Source organism: Anabrus simplex, chromosome 1 (genome assembly GCF_040414725.1).
Source record: "Anabrus simplex isolate iqAnaSimp1 chromosome 1, ASM4041472v1, whole genome shotgun sequence".
Lineage (NCBI taxonomy): Eukaryota > Metazoa > Arthropoda > Insecta > Orthoptera > Tettigoniidae > Anabrus > Anabrus simplex.
In genome coordinates, this window is record NC_090265.1 from 1,291,722,714 (window position 1) to 1,291,741,824 (window position 19,111).

A 19,111-nucleotide genomic window follows, 5' to 3' on the forward strand; every position below is an offset into this window, starting at 1 on the left:
AATAATAATAATAATAATAATAATAATAATAATAATAATAATAATAATAATAATAATAATAATAATAATAATAATAATAATGTCTGTGGGAAACAACTTATTTTATCACCAGTACTCTACAATTTGGTATTTCGTCGGCTTACTTCTAAAACCTCGCATGTCCCGATGCACTTCCTACGCATTAATTTCCTTAAGACTGGCCACGCCTCCCGGCCACATATGGATTTGCAGTCCATCAGAACAATTTTCATTGTGATCAATTTGCTATGCTGCTGTGTAAAGGAAAATGGACCTTACCATACTGTATAGTAGGGATGTTGTTTTCATCACGTATTTACGCACTCCTACAGTATAATGCATTTAAGGTTCATTTTCCTTTACACATTAACACAGGAAAGTGAGCACAACGAAAATTGTTCTGATGGGCTGCATATCAATATGTGGCTGGGAGGCGTGACCAGTCTTAAGGAACATAATGGGTGGAAAAAGCATTGTGAGATACGAGGTTTTAGAAGTAAGCCGTCGATTTATAACGTGTTGAGTAACAGCCTAATGTAATGGTCTCAGCTACAGTGAACAAACATTTAGATTTGATGGTATTTAAAGGCTGCCTGCTTGTCATATTCGACGTGTTATATCTACCATATGACATAGAAACCGGTGACCTATGTCTGTGTTACAGTTCATTTTATTAGGTTATCACCTGAAATGAAATGGCGTGTGGCGTGTAGTGCCGGGAGTGTCCGAGAAAATGTTCGGGTCGCCAGGTGCAGGTCCGTAGTCAACCTGCGCGTCGTGATGAGAATGAAATGATGACGGAGACGACACATACACCCAGCCCCCGTGCCTGCGAAATTAACCAATGATAGTTAAAATTCCCGATCCTACCGAGAATCGAACCCGGGACCCCTGTGACCAAAGGCCAGCACGCTAGCCATTTATCCATGGAGCCGGACAGGTGAGCAACTAATGTACCACCACCGATAAATCGCATTAGAAGTCACAATTTGGAATCTACAGGCCGACATTCTACGACTGATATTCCTGGGAATATCGGAATATTTTTATTTTTTACTGTGCCATAAACTCGGACTAGGATTAAGAATTAATCGGATGAAGTCTTTACTTGGAATACAAATAAGGAACAATGGAGAAATGTAAAGTATTTTCGCTTATGGGATTCATGTGTTCCTTTTTTCCGAGTCCAGGGCACTCACGCGACATTATCTCGCTTTAAAGCGCTTCGTGAGTGCTTTGCAATCAACATCGACTATTTTTTAGCTTATCCCAAATACTTGTTGGAGTGGCTGCAAACATCCTGCCTCATTTTGCACTTTGGCTGAATATTTGGATGTAATGATGTAAAGGAGAGGCGTATGTCACTGGTAAGAACCCAATTACAGTTTACAATTACAATAATTACAGCAGGATTATTTGATTCGAGAACTGAAAAAAGGTAGTAACGAAATCAGCACGACTTGCTCTGCACGTTACTTTTTTCCCGACAAGAAAATGTAGTAAACTTTGGGCTGGGAAGACTTGGGAGTGTGGAGAAGAGCGTCTCGACTAAGTTTTATGTTCCGAGCTGTCAGCGGAGAGATGGCGTGGAATTAAATTAAGAGACGAATAAGCTTGAGTGAAGATTTTAAAAGTAGGAATGATCATGGTATGAAGATAAAGCGGGAATTCAAGTGGACAAATTGGTACAGATTTCCGTATATAGCAAAGGGAATTAATGAATGGAATAAATGTATTGTCCGCCTCTGTGATGTAGTGGTTAGTGTGATTAGCTGCCACCCCCGGAGGCCCGGGTTCGATTCCCGGCTCTGCAACGAAATTTGAAAAAAATTGGTACGAAGGCTGGAATGGGGTCCACTCTGCCTCGGGTGGTCAACTGAGTAAAGGGGGTTTTTATCCCTCCTCAGCCATCCTGGAAGTGGTTTTCCGTGGTTTCCCACTTCTCTTCCAGGCAAATGCCGGGATGGTACCAAACTTAAGGCCACGGCCGCTTCCGTCCCTCTTCCTTGTCTATCCCTTCCAGTCTTCCAATCCGCAACAAGGCCCCTGTTCAGCATAGCAGGTGAGGCCGCCTGGGCGAGGTACTGGTAATTCTCCCCAGTTGTATCCCCCGACCCAAAGTCTGACGCTCCAGGACACTGCCGTTGAGGCGATAGAGGTGGGATCCCTCCCTGAGTCCGAGGGGAAAAAACAAGCCCTGGCTGGTAAACAGATTAAGAAGAAGAATAATAAATTAATTAAGGGAAGATACATTACGAAGTTCTTCGAATTCTTTTAACAAAAGACTAGGTAAACAACTGATAGGGAAACTGCCACCTGGGTGACAGTCCTAAACCAAGACCAACTACAATTACATCAGACCCTAATGCAGAAAAAACATGGCGGACATCGGGGTGCGATATGAGAGGTTGAGGGAAAGGTTATGCATGTTTATTCCGAGTCACCTAAAGAAAATATCACAAGTCGAACCTCATGAAATGCAACTCACTAACTCAAAATATGAATAATTAAGCACCATAAGTAGCGTTATCGCGTATTGTAAGTCTAAATGAAATTTCAGAAGGGAAAAAACGAAGGGAGAATTATTGTATCAACGTCAGGTTGAAACACAGATTATAAAAGTATATCACATATGAATCTCCGGTCAGCAAATACGATATGTAGATGTCAACAAAGTACATTATTAACCTTACATGTAACACCACCATTAACCACAGCCCATTATGTAAAACATGCAAACAAATTTCTCCAACAAAATTTCAACCCTCCAAAATCCACCTGTATTGTTGAGTAGGTACAAGCGATATTTGTATGATAAACTTGACCGTCTAAAGCACTCGTCACCTTAAAACTCATCAGAATTGATGGCATAATTGTATTTTATTTAAAAAAGAACATAATCCTCACGTTAACTCACGGGAAATGGGGTTAGGTTTAGTTTACGCATGTTCACTGGAAAACGTTTAATTTAGTCTCTAAATCATAAATCTTGGTCATGATTTTCCGGATCTTTCTGGGACTGATTTAATTTTCTTTGTAGTAAGGTATGTTGGCTGATAGGGTAAATGCTAGGATAGGCATCATTAGTTTTAACTTCGGAAGTTTGCGCGGCACTGGAATTAGATTAGGTATATGTCTTCCCTCAGAATACATTTGATTTCAAAAATGATAAAATCATTAATGCACACAACATTATTAGTCCTATGATTCGTTTCGAAGTTTTCCTTACTAATGCTCTTAACCCAATTTTTCCTTAATACTAGGTCTATTGGAAACGGGAACACTGAGCTCTTACTTACATCCAGGCACACAGCACATTGAACTATAAACATATTGCATAGGTAACTAAAAATAAAGAAAGTACTTTCGGAGAAGAACACGAGAATCAAAATTAACCTTATCACCACCGACATTGTTGGAATAAATAAGCTCTTTGAGAACAAACAGCTTCTTACGGCACTGAAAGAGGATCTATAATCTTCTTAAGACCATAAATAAATATCATGTACGATTAATAATATTCAAATTTCCATAAATATTTGGTAACAACACTTACACAAATCAAAACAAACGCATGCTAGCACTCCAGCTGCCGCCATTATGGACAGTTTCGATAGGTCGGTTAAGGTCTGAGATATTGTAGTTGGTCTTGCCTAAACGCAGGTCAGTGGTGATCGATGATTTAGGGCTACATACCCTTCCCTACCTCACATAGTTTTTCAAGTGAACATTTCAGTTCGAATTTGATCGAGAATCGAGCCTGGTTCTGTAAAAGTAAGCAGATTCGTCACTAAGTTATTCACGAATACTGTAAATATATTAAAATACTAGCAAGTAAAATAATTATCGATTATTACTATTAATAATCCTGACCATAGTGTCGATTATATCGATTATATCAATTATATTCAAATGCACGGAGATCTACCCGTTTAGGTAACTAAGAAGCAGAAATAAATTGAAAGCATGATGTAAAGCGGATGATATCGGTTTGTTTCCCAGAACGGAACGGGCTGTCCGTGCGTCACAAGCTGTCTGTTGGGCACCCACTCACAGCTGGCAGCTCGACCAGGCGGCGCGTTGTCAGGCATGGTTTGTGCACTTGGTATTTCTGGATCGCACTGCTATCTTCTTAAAATAGGGGGTTACAGGTTGCCGCTGTGTGCTGACCTTTTACTATGACACACATCCTGTGTTATCTTAGCACAACAGGGGTGATACAACTATGTGCTACGTCCCTTCGAATAAAATACTCCTGTGTTGTGATAGGATCATCAGATCATCAGTACATAGACTTCATGAGCTCTCCATGCCAACCTATCCTGCGTTAACAAAGCACGCAAGCATTCAGGAACATTCTAATTAGGTAGCCGAGTGGGGTCCTCACTAGCTTCTCACAGAGGTGACCGCGGTTCGAATCCTGGCCGGGTATATGAGATTATAAAAAAGAAAATCACGTCCTTATGTTTTGGAATTCACATAAAATTATAAGTGCTATTGCTATGGTCACAACATAAACAGCCACGCCAATCTAGAACTTTGCTTTATATTCTTCTAATGTAGATATATGCTCAAGATGAACACACATCTTTTCTTAAAAAACGTAGGCCTTACATCTTTCATTCCTTACTTTTACTTCTTCCTCCTTATCTGTTTACCCTCGAGGGTTGGTTTTTTCCTCGGACTCAGCGAGCGATCCCACCTCTACCGCCTCAAGGGCAGTGTCCTGGAGCTTCAGATTCTGGGTCGGAGGACAAAACTGGGGAGGATAACCAGTACCTTTCCCAGGCGGCCTCATCTGCTATGCTGAACAGGGACCTTACTGGGGGATGGGAAGTTTGGAAGGGATAGACAAGGGAGAGGGAAGGAAGCGGCCGTGGCCTTAAGTTTTACGTACCATCCCGGCATTCGCCTGGAGGAGAAGTGGTAAACCACGGAAGACCACTTCCAGGATGTCTGAGGTGGGAATCGAACCCACCTCTACTCAGTTGACCTCCCGAGGCTGAGTAGATCCCGTTCCAGCCCTAGTACCACTTTTCAAATTTCGTGGCAGAGCCGGGAATCAAACACGGGCCTCAGGGGGGTGGCAGCTAATCACACTAACCACTACACCACAGAGGCGGACATTCGTTTAATTCTTTCATTTATTTATGTCTATTTCGTCAGTGTTTGTTCTGCTGCTGAAATACCTATGTCAATAAATTTCCTTCAAGCCTACGCTATCTAATCCGATAATCCCTGGATCATTTAATTTCATTATGTTTCATTATTTCACTTCAGTTTGGATCAATGGTCAAATGGTTCGAATGCCTGCCTTTCATCTATGGGACTCCGGGGTGGATTCTCAGTCAAGTCAGGAATTTTAACTCTCATTGGATAATTTCCCTGGCTCGGGGGTTGGGTGTTTATTTTGTTTTAAACATTAGAATTCATCTTAAGGGGGGAGACCCAGCTTTACACAGGGAAAATAGGCCAATATTCATTCGATTGTTATATATGGTACAAACGTTGTTGACGAATGCTGCACATATCACAGTATTGGTATGATTCAGAGCAATCAGGAGCAACTTCAGTAATGTCAAAATAATAATTATAACATTTTAAAATAAAATGTTCAAAATTTCCTGCCTTTTTAACAATATATTACGGTTTCCTTCTTAACTTTCTTACTGATTAAGGGATAATTGTGATTTTTTCAGTGTTTTCCCCCATAGTGTTGTACTACAATCTGTACCTCATTCAGATCAATAGGATTTAAATTAGATTTTATATAACATTTTTATTTAAAAAACTATTAATATTTTCCGCTGCTCGGAATGAAAACGTGACAAAAAATCCAAATCACAGTCTATGTTAATGATTGAGGTTCATTTTGTAGCTGAAGTTTTGATACACGCTTTATAAACGGAAAAGTACGAAAATTCTTATAAACATGGAATTTATAAGGGGAACAGTGATATATTGTTAAAAAGGCGGTAGATTTTGAACATTTTGTTTTAAAATATTAAAATTATTAAAATTCTGACATTATTGAAGTCGCTTCTGGTTGCCAGGAAACACGCCAATACTGGAATATGTGTAGCAGTTATCAACAACAATTGTAACATATCGACGGCTTACTTTTAAAACCTCGTATCTCGCAATGCTTTTTCTACCCATTATTATTTTCCTTAAGACTGGTCACGCCTCCCAGCCACATATTGATATGCAGCCCACCAGAACAATTTTCGTTCTGTTCATTTTCCTGCGCTGGTGTGTAAAGGAAATTGAACCTGAAATGCATTATACTGTAGGAGTGCGTAAATACGTGATGAAAAAAACAACATCTCTACTATACGGTATGACAAGGTCCATTTTCCTTTACACATCAGTATAGGAAATTGTTCACAACGAAAATTGTTCTGATGGACTGCAACTCCATATGTGGCCGGGAGGCGTGGCCAGCCTTAAGGAAAATAATGCGTAGGAACTGTATCGGGACATACGAGGTTTTAGAAGTAAGCCGACGATATTTAACAATCGAATGAATAATAACCTATTTATTTCCTTTGTTAAGCTGGGTCTCCCCCCTTGGAGGGCCCCAACCTCATAGACGCACGGGTCTTCTACAGGGCGTCAAATCCAAAGACCGCACCAGGCCTCCCCAGGGGCCGCACACCGTTCATTATTAACTTTTGCTTTAAATGTAATTACTGTGGTATCATAATGTATTCCTTCTCTGTGTCTGCTCCACTCAGTAGCTTTTCCATGTCGTCTGGAGACTCAGACTGAATAACATCCGGATATATTAGAATTTTGATTTCTTCCCCATGAACCGTGGTTGGTTCTTCACATGGCTCTCTGTTTTCCTTCACAACCTGTTTTTCTGTGTATAGACATTTAAGTGGGAGGTGGCTATGTCAGTGCCACGACCGCAGGTCTTTTGAGCGCAGAATACGTCGCGTTGGTGTTCGGTGGATGTTAGAAATAAGTGGATGAGCAGTATTTAGGTTTAGGAAGAATGTTCTTTTTTTTCGCTGTTATCAAATCACATTATTTCCAATCATCATCGACTCGATGATTCTTGAATGTGTTCGGGCGTATCTGCCTTCATAGGATAGACGGAAGCAGTGGACGTACTCGGTTGTGACTTGCGGCTCTCAGCCACCTCATCCTTCTTAAGTTAGACCTCAGATATATTGGGCTTGTTCGGTTTCTTCAGCCTACGCAAACGAATAGTGAAGGTATGTTTCGTTGTTCTCTGCCGAAACCTGTATGTTTAGAAAGAATGATATCAAGAGGCTTGAAGCTTTCGAGATCTGGTATTGGTGTCGAATGCTGAAAGTAAATTGGACCAATTTTGAGATATTAGATAATGTACAAGAGATGAGGCAGCTTCCGAACCAGAGTAGGAAGCGACAGCGCGTGCAGATAGACCATAGGCTTCGTTATGTAACAGAAGTGATTGAAGGCAAAATACTAGACAAATGCCCCTGAAGAAGTCCAAGAAAGACCTTCGTGAGAAGATTCCTCGAGAACACCAAACTGCAAAGGTATGAAGAGGCGAAACGTGCTGCTCGAAAACGAGTCAAATGAACAATACATCTCACAGGAGTAAAATAGTCGCCAGAATGAATGTCGACAATGAATACAATTCCTTTCGGCTCACTCGTTCTTCTTATTTCCTTTTGTGGTAGGCTTGAACCTTCTTTAAATAAAAATATTGAGACATTTCAGAAATTTCAACGTTCACAAATACTTCACGGTTTTCACGTACCTAGTGAAGTTTTCTAATAAATTTTGTTACAGATATCGATAGACCTCGCGTAGACGAAACGAATGAAACTTCACGGTACGAGCTAGCAGGTGGCGGTCCCGGGTTGTACTAACTTTATCCTGCACTCCAAGCTCAGATTTCATCACAAAGAGGTGCATGCGCACCCCTCTCACTATTACGCCACCTGCTTTCAAAACTGTTTGGATACATTCATTACACGTTCCTGTTTTAGGATAAGTTATTAAATTTTTGCTAGCACTTATAATTTTACAATTATTGAAGGATGTCTGGTATACACTTTTCTTTGGGACACTCGAAATACTGGAACAAAACGATAGATGTAGACTACGTCAAAAAGGAAAGGAACAGCTTAAACACAGCCTTACTCTTTTCTTGATAGTTTCTTATTTATCATGTCCTTCGACTTTTTTCACTGCAGTTTAATTTTATGTACAGACTATTCAGCTGTGATGTCTACCTCAAATAGCTCGTGAATCGTTAAAGATATCGACATTCGGTTTTTATTTTTAGTAATAGTACCAATGTTCTCTTAATCTAAGTTGCAGTAATTTTTCGGGGTGTCAAAATCTGTCTAGATATGAGTAGTAACTTTGTTTGGCTTTAAATAGAACAACACTGATTTCTACACCTAGCAGTAATCTTACGGACATTGCGAATTTGCTGTGATTATTTTGAAAATCGGGTAAATAATACTCGATAAAATGTAGTTTATTTAAAAGTGCTTTCACTTAACAAGGAATAACATACTACACAAATTTTGTGGCAGTTCCTGGGGAGCCTCGGCTGAATGATTACGATGAACGGGTAGCAGTCTTGTCTACTCTACCGCGGAATACTGTGCCCCAGTATGGCTGCAAGGTGTACATGTGCATAAAGTGGATACTAAGTTGAACGATACTATGCCCTGCATAACTGGTACTGTAAAGTCAACACCTCGCCACTGGTTACTCGTACTTAGTCATATCCCACCACCGCACCTGAGGAGAAAGGAAGATCTGCTGAGAGAAGCAAAGAAGATCTGGTCATCCCCCTCATTACCAGTTCACCAGGAATTGTGTTACCCATCGCCACGACGACTTCGATCTAGGAGACCAGCAAGTATACTCGCCGGCCGACTCTTGAAGGATAATTTTAATCTAAACGAGAGTTGGTGGGATGAGTGGTCAATTTCAACATCTGGAACAAATGCTCATGACCTAAATCCAACCCTAAAAATGAACGGATTCGACCTCCCAAGAAAATTGGCTTGTATAAATTTGAAGTGGCCTGTATCAACTAAACGTTAACGAAGTAGCAAGCGAGTGCGGATATTTGGGTAGCCCGTGAGTCTAGGCATCGAGGGATCCCCGGTTCAAGTCCAGCTGCGTGCATGTCTTGTCGTTATGTTTAATTCCGCCTATGTACTGGTTCAAAATTTGTGGTCGAAAATGAAAATTTCGGTTGGGAAATTAAACGTTTAATTTTTCCTTGTTATGTAAAATACAAAATGTTCAACTTCCTACCTGATATTTTTCTTTTCTGCACCTAACATTTCAATCATTATAGAAAAATTACGTAAGACGGCGGTGTCGCGAGCTTTCGGCTTCAGCACTAACTGGTCATTACCAGCCTTACTGTATGTCTCAGGAGTGATCCCACAACAGGTGAAGGCGTTGGCACGCGTTCCATTGCGCACGAACTGCTCAACGAATAATTTATGTGACCAAACGCAGTTGAGTGTTGGATGGGTCCCGTTGAAATGGGACTAGTTGGACATAGTCGCTCGGTTGGTTAAACACCTGTAGCTCTACTAATAAGCCAATCTTAAACATTTCTTGAAGCATTATCATTCAGAGTTTAAACACTTCCCTGCTTCAATTTTCCTTCGTACCGGCGATGAAATTTCCCTGGGCTTCTTCTTTTGCTTAATATGTGTCTGACCGAATACTCCCTTCGTGTCCGCTGGATTATTCGTCTCATGATGCAATGATTTTCCAGAAAGTATAAATCACAATCCATTCTGCTAAACAACAGGTTAACTTAGCGATAGATGTGGCACTGACGCAACGGTGCTCTATGTGTCAGATGTAATTCGGCTGCGATGAACGAGGTTCAGATCGGACGACCTGGTCGGCCATAAGTCGACGACCACTTGCTCGGACGTATACGATTCCAGTGAACGACCAGCCTAAGAGAGGTAGTTGACACAAATCTGGCCTAAGAAGAACTTTCTGAACTATGAACCTCACGGACCGGAACAGCACGAGTATGGTTTCAATTCTCCACGTAACAAACTCGAAAACAAAAATTGCCATGATGATAGCCAGCCTTCGACGAAGACAGCACAGTCAGAAGAAAGATATAGTAAGAAGAAGAATATGTTAAAAGAGTACAAACAGATTGTACTATAAATCATATTTTAGACCAGAATTCAGTCAATATAAGCTAGGAAATACCCTGATGAATATGCATTAGAACATAATTATACCGCAGTGCCATCACAAAGCAGCAATATACTTATAATTACACTCCTCTTAGTTACGTATTGCACTTGATGAATTAATAATGTAAAGTGTAGAAAGTTGCTTACTGACCTTACTGTTCACAGTTCAAATACTGCAAGTAGCAATTACATGTTAAACTGTCAACTCAAACAAGCCTAATCATTGCTTCTGAAGCAATAAATTTCCAGTAGATGATGCATATATTACGTGTAAGAACAAAAAATTGACATATACAAGAAATATTAAGCAAATAACATCGTCGAAAGAATCATCATGACAATGATTCATTAGCAAATATACATTTCATATACGCTTATATATTAATATTTGTGTACTAATTGATGTTAATATGCGGACATGACAAGTTATACAATGTGTAATGCAGATCACATCTACATCAATCATTACACGTCAGTACACTCCTTCTATAAATAAGAAATTATGAAAATGATGAAATACAGCTGACCACCTGTTCCATACTTATATGCAACATAGGCCTATCTCTCTAAGCAAGCACAATAGAACTGAAATAAGATTGCACTGCTCGCAGATATGATATTTAAATTGCTGTGGTGCTAGCGGTTATTTTCATGGCAGACATTCTCCTGGATATTCCACATTCATTATAGAGAAACACTGACGTAGTTACTTATTTGAAGTCTCGGGCAATGAATTTGGGTGTACGAACCTCAAATAATTAATAACAGTTGTCTACCAATCTTAAAATAACACATGCAATCACTGAGTAACTTCCGTTGTGGGTAGGGCGAGTAGAATGCATCCGCGGTATCTCCTGTCTATAGTAAGAGGCCACTAAAAGGGGAACTCCATGTGCTCTCAAAATGGAAGCGTGAGTTGGTGACCACAGGTCCCTTTGGAGAGTCAAAACTTTTCGATTATCCTAGCATTATTTTCACTTTCTTATGCCAGCCTCCTCACTCTCCTCTTTTCTATTATCCTCCCTTGGTCAACTCCTGTTCTCTTCCTACCCCGTCTGTACTATGTTTACGAGACATGCGGAGTTTTTCATTTCATTTCCACACCCTTCGTGGCCATTCTCTTTTTCTTGCCGATATCTTCATTCGCACCACTTCAATTTTCCTCTGATTTGTGTTAAGGGAGGATGGTTGCCCAATAGCCTTCCTTTTAAAAAAATAATTAGAGCCCTGTACAGATGCGGATATCCGCGAAGTTACTCTATTGGCGGATACTAACTGTATGGCAGTGCGGATAATTTTGCTGATAATTTCTAAATAATGACGTTTATATTGATTTTCATTCAGGTATCCTCTTGCTTTTGCTAGTGATTAGTAGAGCTCTGCATTTGCAAGAAAACAACCGCTCGAGCATTGCCCACTCCGTGCCGCTGCTCGACGGCTGGGAAAAGCCCGCGCTGCGATAAGGCTGTGGCCGTCTACTACACCATGTGGCCGGCCGTCCTTCACCTCTCGGGTGATCAGTAGAACTGTCGAGCACTGCCGGGCCCTCGAGCGTAATCGTAATCCCGGTCGGTGACAGTAAAACCGCCGCGCTCTATACAGTGCGGAATTCATTAGAAATCGTGTGTAAAATCAGTTGGTGACTGGGCTTTGAGCAGTGCAGACAGCGTTATGGATCAACCAAGTATAGGTCGTAAACGCTGCATTCTGGAGAGAATTAGGAGCGGCTCGTTAGTCCTGAAGAAGAAAGATATGTCGGAAGAGGAGGAAAAGAGTGAAGCTTGGAAATCGTTTGCACTTGTAGTGGATCCTGTCACGCAGGCTTCTTCTGGGTTCGTGCAGTGTGCACATGTGATACTGTACTTTCGTACCAGCCAAGCACAACAGGTATGATTTGGCGCTGCAAAAGTAACTGAGGATCAGAATTCCACCGAACACGTACAGTACCAAGCAGCACAAAGAAAGTTGGTGTTGATAAGTTGGTCGATATGAGTGGAATAGATTTGCTGCCGTTAAATACTTGTAGTAAGATTGGCTTCAAGAATTATTCGCCGGAGCTCATCAATGTTAGCGCCACTTATGGCAAAGTCAATTATAGAAGATGTTCTTCCGCACCCTACCACTGTATCACGGCATGTTAAAGAAAAGGCCGGACAAAATACGGGCGACAATGGTGCCCAAGCTAATATGTGCCATAAAGAACAAAATGTGAGCTTTAGACGCTGATCTGTGGTCTGATAACTACAAGAAGAGAAATTTTTTGACTGTGATATCGCATTATGTTAACGATGAGTGGCAGCCAGAAACGCTTGTTTTGCTAACAACTGAGTTTCCGGACATAACTAAGCGAGAGAACATTCAGCATGAAATCGAAGAGCGGTTGCTTCAGTTAGCAATTAACAAGAATGATCTTACAAAATGTTACTTTGTCACCAACCAAGGAGCTAATATGAAGAAGGCACTTGAATCTTACGACCGTTTGCCTTGCTTTGCTCACTTCCTGATGACTGCGCTTCGTCACCCATTTTAAGAGACGTTTTTAGAAGACGAAGCTCCTGAAATCCTGTCGTGTCTGCTATCAGCAAGAGCTATAGTAGGCTATTTGAAGAGATCGGGTCACTCGGGGCGTCTGCAGCACTCTGTGAAGCAAGAAGCTGTAACGCAGTGGAACAGTATACTGTTAATGCTCAATTCCATCATAAGTCAAATTGACGACATTCCAGATCTACTAGAATCGCGCGGGCAATCGAAACTCTTAGAAACTTTCCATGAAGAGTGCATACGAGAAGTTATAGCTTTTCCAACCCCCTTTAAAGAAGCGAGTTTGGATTTGGAAAGTGTAACAAGGCTGTAACGTGTGCTGCCTTGGTACACGCGTCTGTTTCATCATTGTGAACCAGAAGAGAGTCACAACGAAGTAAGAAATATTTTTATAAGTTACGATCGTTTATAAACCTGCTGAATTATCGGAATTTAATTATGTATATATTGTTTATCCTTTTCAGTGCATGACGAAAATAAAAACGAGAGCAGCATACTTCATCAGAGAGAAGTGCAAATTGGAGGCTATCCATTACAAAGCCACGGTTCTATGGCCATCACGACGTCATTTGAAGAAAGTCACAGCAGAAGAAAAGCAGGTCGCGTATGCTGAAGTTCGACGATTGTGCTCGGAACTGCCTGTAAATGGTAAGGTCGAATCACTGAAACAAATTAGTAAAGGAATGTTTCTGTATAGGCTTTTGGGCTTATGCCGTGTCAAGAAAATGAGGCATAAGCCCAAAATCCCATACAGGATCATGTCTTTAAGTACGGGCCGGGAAAGCATTAATGACAGCAAAACGAATGTTTGTTTGTCTAATCTTCCACCTTTCGTTAGATCAGCGATTATGCCGTCTAAAATATACAATATTTGGGAAGGGCTTCGCAGTCTAAAAATTCCACAATGCGTTGTGATGTAACTTTTGCGATATATTTAGGAATTCACTGGAAATATAGCTTCTTAGTAACCAGTAATCCTAAGTTTTATACATATTTAAAGGTGACAGGAATGCATTACGGATGTTTTGTTCATTTTTATAGCACATTCAAGCAAACAGTGACCAAGTTCTTCCCATGAAAAAGTCCAAGGTGGACTGGAGTTCGGATGAGGACGACGAAGATGGACACACAAACACACAAATACTACTAATGATCTCGACAGGTACCTTTCGCTCTCCAAATCCGACTGTAGCTGTGCCGAAGGACACATTTTGAAGTGGTGGAAAACGCATGCGGAGTTATTTCGAAGGCTGTCGGTAGTAGCCAGAAGAGTACTCTGCATTCCTGCCACTAGTGCTGCCAGCGAGAGAAATTTTAGCCAGGCCGGTCACCTGCTATCCAGCAAAAGATCGTGCTTGGAATCAGACAAGGTGGATGATCGCTTATTGGTCCATCACAATTTCGTAAGTATTCTGAACATAACACGTAATCAAAAGAAAGGAAACATTACTCAAACGCTATAAATATATGACTCCACTTTCATTTACTTCACATGAAGAAGTGCAAACCGCCAGCTGTAGTAGTAGCTCCAGGAACACAAATGAATCCTGTGCATCAGGCAGCACCAATGACGAAAACCGAATTGTATATTTATGATTCACATATAACTTTATTTACAGGTCATAATTTGTTTATAAGTTAACGCTTATAAAATGAAAATTGATGAGTATTTGTTTAAAAACAATCCTGCATTCCTTCTTGATCCTGCATTTGATATTAGTACAGTGTATATGTGGCCGAGTCTGGAGATAGGCTACACATAGCCCACTATTACTGTGTCTCCGTTTATCTAGCGAACGGAACAAAATACTATATGAAGACATTACAGTTCATAACGTTACAATTATTGGAATACATAATCACCTCAAAGACGAAAATCCAATAGTCTGCAACAGTTTAACACACTTCAAATGTAACATATACAATTGTAATATTTAGGTCATAGAACTGATAGTAAAAAACGAAACAAAAGTAATGGAGTGCAGTCGAACGAAGGCAGGTGATGTAGGAAATATTAGATTAGGAAGCGAAGTCTTAAAGGAAGTAGATGAATATTGTTACTTGGGTAGTAATAACTAACGATGGCAGAAGTAAGGAGGACATAAAATGCAGGCTAGCACAAGCAAGGAAGAGCTTTCTCAAGAAAAGAAATTTGCTCACTTCAAACATTGATATCGGAATTAGAAAGATGTTTTTGAAGACTTTTGTGTGGAGCGTGGCATTGTATGGAAGTGAAACATGGACGATAACTAGCTCAGAAAGAAAGAGAATAGAAGCTTTTGAAATGTGGTGTTACAGAAGAATGCTGAAGGTGAGATGGATAGATCGAATCACGAATGAAGAGATACTGAATCGAATTGGTGAGAGGAGATCGATTTGGCTAAATTTGACGAGAAGAAGAGATAGAATGATAGAACACATCTTAAGACACCCAGGACTTGTTCAGTTGGTTTTTGAAGGAAGTGTAGGTGGCAAGAACGGTAGGGGTAGACCAAGGTATGAATATGACAAACAGATTAGAGCAGATGTAGGATGCAATAGTTACGTAGAAATGAAAAGGTTAGCACAGGATAGGGTGGCATGGAGAGCTGCATCAAACCAGTCTATGGACTGATGACTCAAACACACAGTAAAAAACGAAAGACATTTGTAAAAGAAATAGGTGAGGATTAATGTAAAGTAGTGGCCTATGATCTCGAGTCCGGTGAAGCGCAGCTCACTGGCTGGCTAGCACTGAGTCCGCCGGTTACTGGCGACCGACCGAGAGTTTGGCGCGCTCGGCCAGTCGCTGATGATCGATAGCCCGCAACCGGCTGCACAGGACGCTCGGCCGCTTACTCCCGAGAGCCAGAGAGGCGAGCGGTACTCGCCGGTAAAAATCAGAGAAAATGCAGACCTCTACTGATAACCCACCACAATGATACATTGACTGATTATGAGTCCCAACTAGTTGGTGAATGTGAAGGGAAATTCCAAATATAAAACACAGCAGCTCACTCCTTCCCACCCAAGCGCTTTCTTATTTCAAAATTAACATGATAAAATTGCTCTTGTACGTACATTTAGATGTGGAAAAATCATGTATTAGGTTATCAATTTCGTACTGCGGCTGGTATTAGGCAATAACTTGCAGGTTGCACGAGAATATACACTCACCATTTGCCATTCTATACTTGATATCTGTTCGAGATTTTATACAATATTTGTGCTGATTTTTTTCAGATTTGGAAAGAGAAATTTAGAAATGTCGGCATATTTTCCAAGGCTAGATTTACGTTATATTAGTTTTGATGCACAAAACGTTCCCATCCTCCCGTCGCTGAAAACCTATTTGTTAGTGCAACGTTAAACAAGTTGGAAAAACTGACTACAAATAGATCTCCGACCTTAAATGGAACGGGACGTCGTCCCCTGTTAAATTTTCTCGCCACACGTCCTCGGGCATTCTTCAAGTGTTCAACGACTTCCTTCCACTTCTCCTCGTCATCCTTGGTCCGAGACGGCTGTGAGAGAAAATCAAGTTTTCACTTAAGTTCGAGAGGGTCGGTAACATTCCTCCTGAGAAGCAGCTCCGCTGGAGTAGGCCTATGCCCGCTCGACTCGTGCATTGCAGTATTGAAACCTGCACAGAAATAAGAAAGGTTTGTATCCCAGCACCACTGATCAGTGCTGTGGTAGGCTATCAAAAACGAACGAAGGTTTCTATTAAACTTCTCAAGATGGGAGGGCTGTGGGTGGTAGGACTGTTGCTCTTGTTGCTATTTCCTTTACGTCGCGCCGACACAGATAGGTCTCATGGCGACGATGGGACAGGAAAGGCCTAGGAATGGGAAGGAAGCAGACGTGGCCTTGATTAAGGTACACCCCCAGAATTTTCCTGGTGTGAAAATGGGAAACAACGGAAAACCATTTTCTTTTTTTTTTGCTAGGGGCTTTACGTCTCACCGACACAGATAGGTCTTATGGCGACGATGGGATAGGAAAGGCCTAGGAGTGGAAAGGAAGCGGCCGTGGCCTTAATTAAGGTACAGCCCCAGCATTTGCCTAGTGTGAAAATGGGAAACCACGGAAAACCATTTTCAGGACTGCCGATAGGGGGATTCGAACCTACTATCTCCCGGATGCAAGCTCACAGCCGCGCGCCTCTACACGCGCAGCCAACTCACCCAGTAAAACCATTTTCAGGGCTGCTGACAGTGGTATTAGAACCCACTATCTTCCGAATGCGAGCTAACAACTGCGCGCCCCTAACCGCACGGCCAACTCACCCGGTGGTGGTAGGACTCAACAGAACATGTACTATCCACCCAGGAGAGATGGCGAAATTTTATAGATGTGAAAGTAGAAGCATTATCGGAGACGAAGTAATTGGGATGGACGAAAACTCCAAAAAGGTGGTGGGTCAGGGCATCAATTGCAATGCTGGAGGAAATATTAATAACTGTAAACATCCATACAAACTTGGAGAAAGTGACCACGATAGAGAAAATTTTCCAATGCCTATTTTAGACCATACTAGGGAACCATAGAAACCATAGAGTGGGAGCATATCAAGGTATTTTGAACCGGCTTACATTTCTGTCACACGTTGCAACTAGTCACATAATTTTAAAAAAAATCAAATTTCATACGAGGCCAGAAAAACACGGGAAATCTTACACCTCAGCCATGAGGCAAAACGAAGAATAAGGAGAAGATGATGATGATGATGGATAAGAAGAAGAATAACTACAGCTTTGTGACAAAATTGCACCATCTCGGCGTTCAGAACCCCTGAAAACAGTTGGTGGGACGTTAAACCAATAACATTATTAGCTATCGATGTTGTTTAATTCCTGAACCTTCCAAAATAGTAATTAGTAGCCCCGTACCTTTACTGCATTTGTGAAAACTGTCCGATAACCAGTTTTACTGTAACATATCGTCGGCTTACTTCTAAAACTTCGTATGTCCCGATGCACTTTCTACGCATTATTTTCCTTAAGCCTGGCCACGCCTCCCAGCCATATATGGAGTTGCAGTCCATCAGAACAATTTTCATTGTGAACAATTTCCTATGCTGACGTGTAAAGGAAAATGGACCTTACCAGACTATATAGTAGGGATGTTATCATCACGTATTTACTCACTCCTATTGCATAATGCATTTAAGGTTCAATTTCCTTTACACATTTGCACAGGAAAATGAACACAACGAAAATCGTTATGATGGGTTGCATACCAATATGTGGCTGGGAGGCGTGACGAGTTTTAAGGAAAATAATGGGTAGAAAAAGCATTGCGAGATACGAGGTTTTAGAAGTAAGCCGTCGATTTATTCTTGTGAGAATTTGTCGGAATTTGTCTGAAGTCGAATGGAAAACAACTGAAAACAATTACAAGAATGGTCAAACCACCTCATCTTCCCAGTCTATATTTGTGCATTAAATTTGTCAACATTTAAACTTGCTGAGCTATTTGGCCCGACATTGTAAATGTTTTAAACCTACAAGCACGTCCTCTAACATGGAACAAAAGAGATAGATTCGATGTAAATCCTGAAAAATAATATACAGTTAGATTCGTTTAGCTTTCATTATTATTCAGAGCTAGAACTCGGTTTACCTCATATGGCTAGTGTCTGACAATAATTCTTTGAGACTTCAGTCCTTGGCGAGCTATGCAGTGAAGACAACGGATCTAATTTGCTAGCAGGTGAGCCTCAAGCCGTGCGCTCCCCACGCACTTTATTGACTTCTCTGGACGTCCCGTGCATGTGTAATGATGTCCACACTTGTCAATAGACCCCAGGTTTGTTTGTCGAGCCATGATCCCTGACGTGTGTGTACACTCTCATCCTTGAGCAACTGAGTAGGTCCTCCTGATTTCTTCCTCGTAACATACAATGAACCTATTCCACTTCGAGGTCGGAAAAGCACAATGTTACTGACAAGTTCAACACAGCATGTAGATTGCATGTATAATACTGCGAAAACCCACATTAGCGACCGATTTTTCCAAGAACCGATTTAAAACTCAATAAAAGCAATGCGTTTTGTACTTTTACTTTTTGTGCCAACGATCAGGCATTTTGTTGGTCTGACCTCCTTTAAAAGACCATTTCCATGGTTAAATATACTGTATACAATATGAATTGCACCGTATATAGACTACATATTTTAACACACTCAACATAACATAAACGCAGTAGTCTGTAATTTCGTTTGTTTTGTCAGTTTTTCAGATATTTATTCATTTTAAGTAAACTCAAGACCATATCAGTGTTTTTAAATTTTCTTGTCGGTTTGTCTGTTTATTCCACCATCACGGCGAAACGTCTGGATAGATCTCGAACATGCTTCATATTTAGGGTC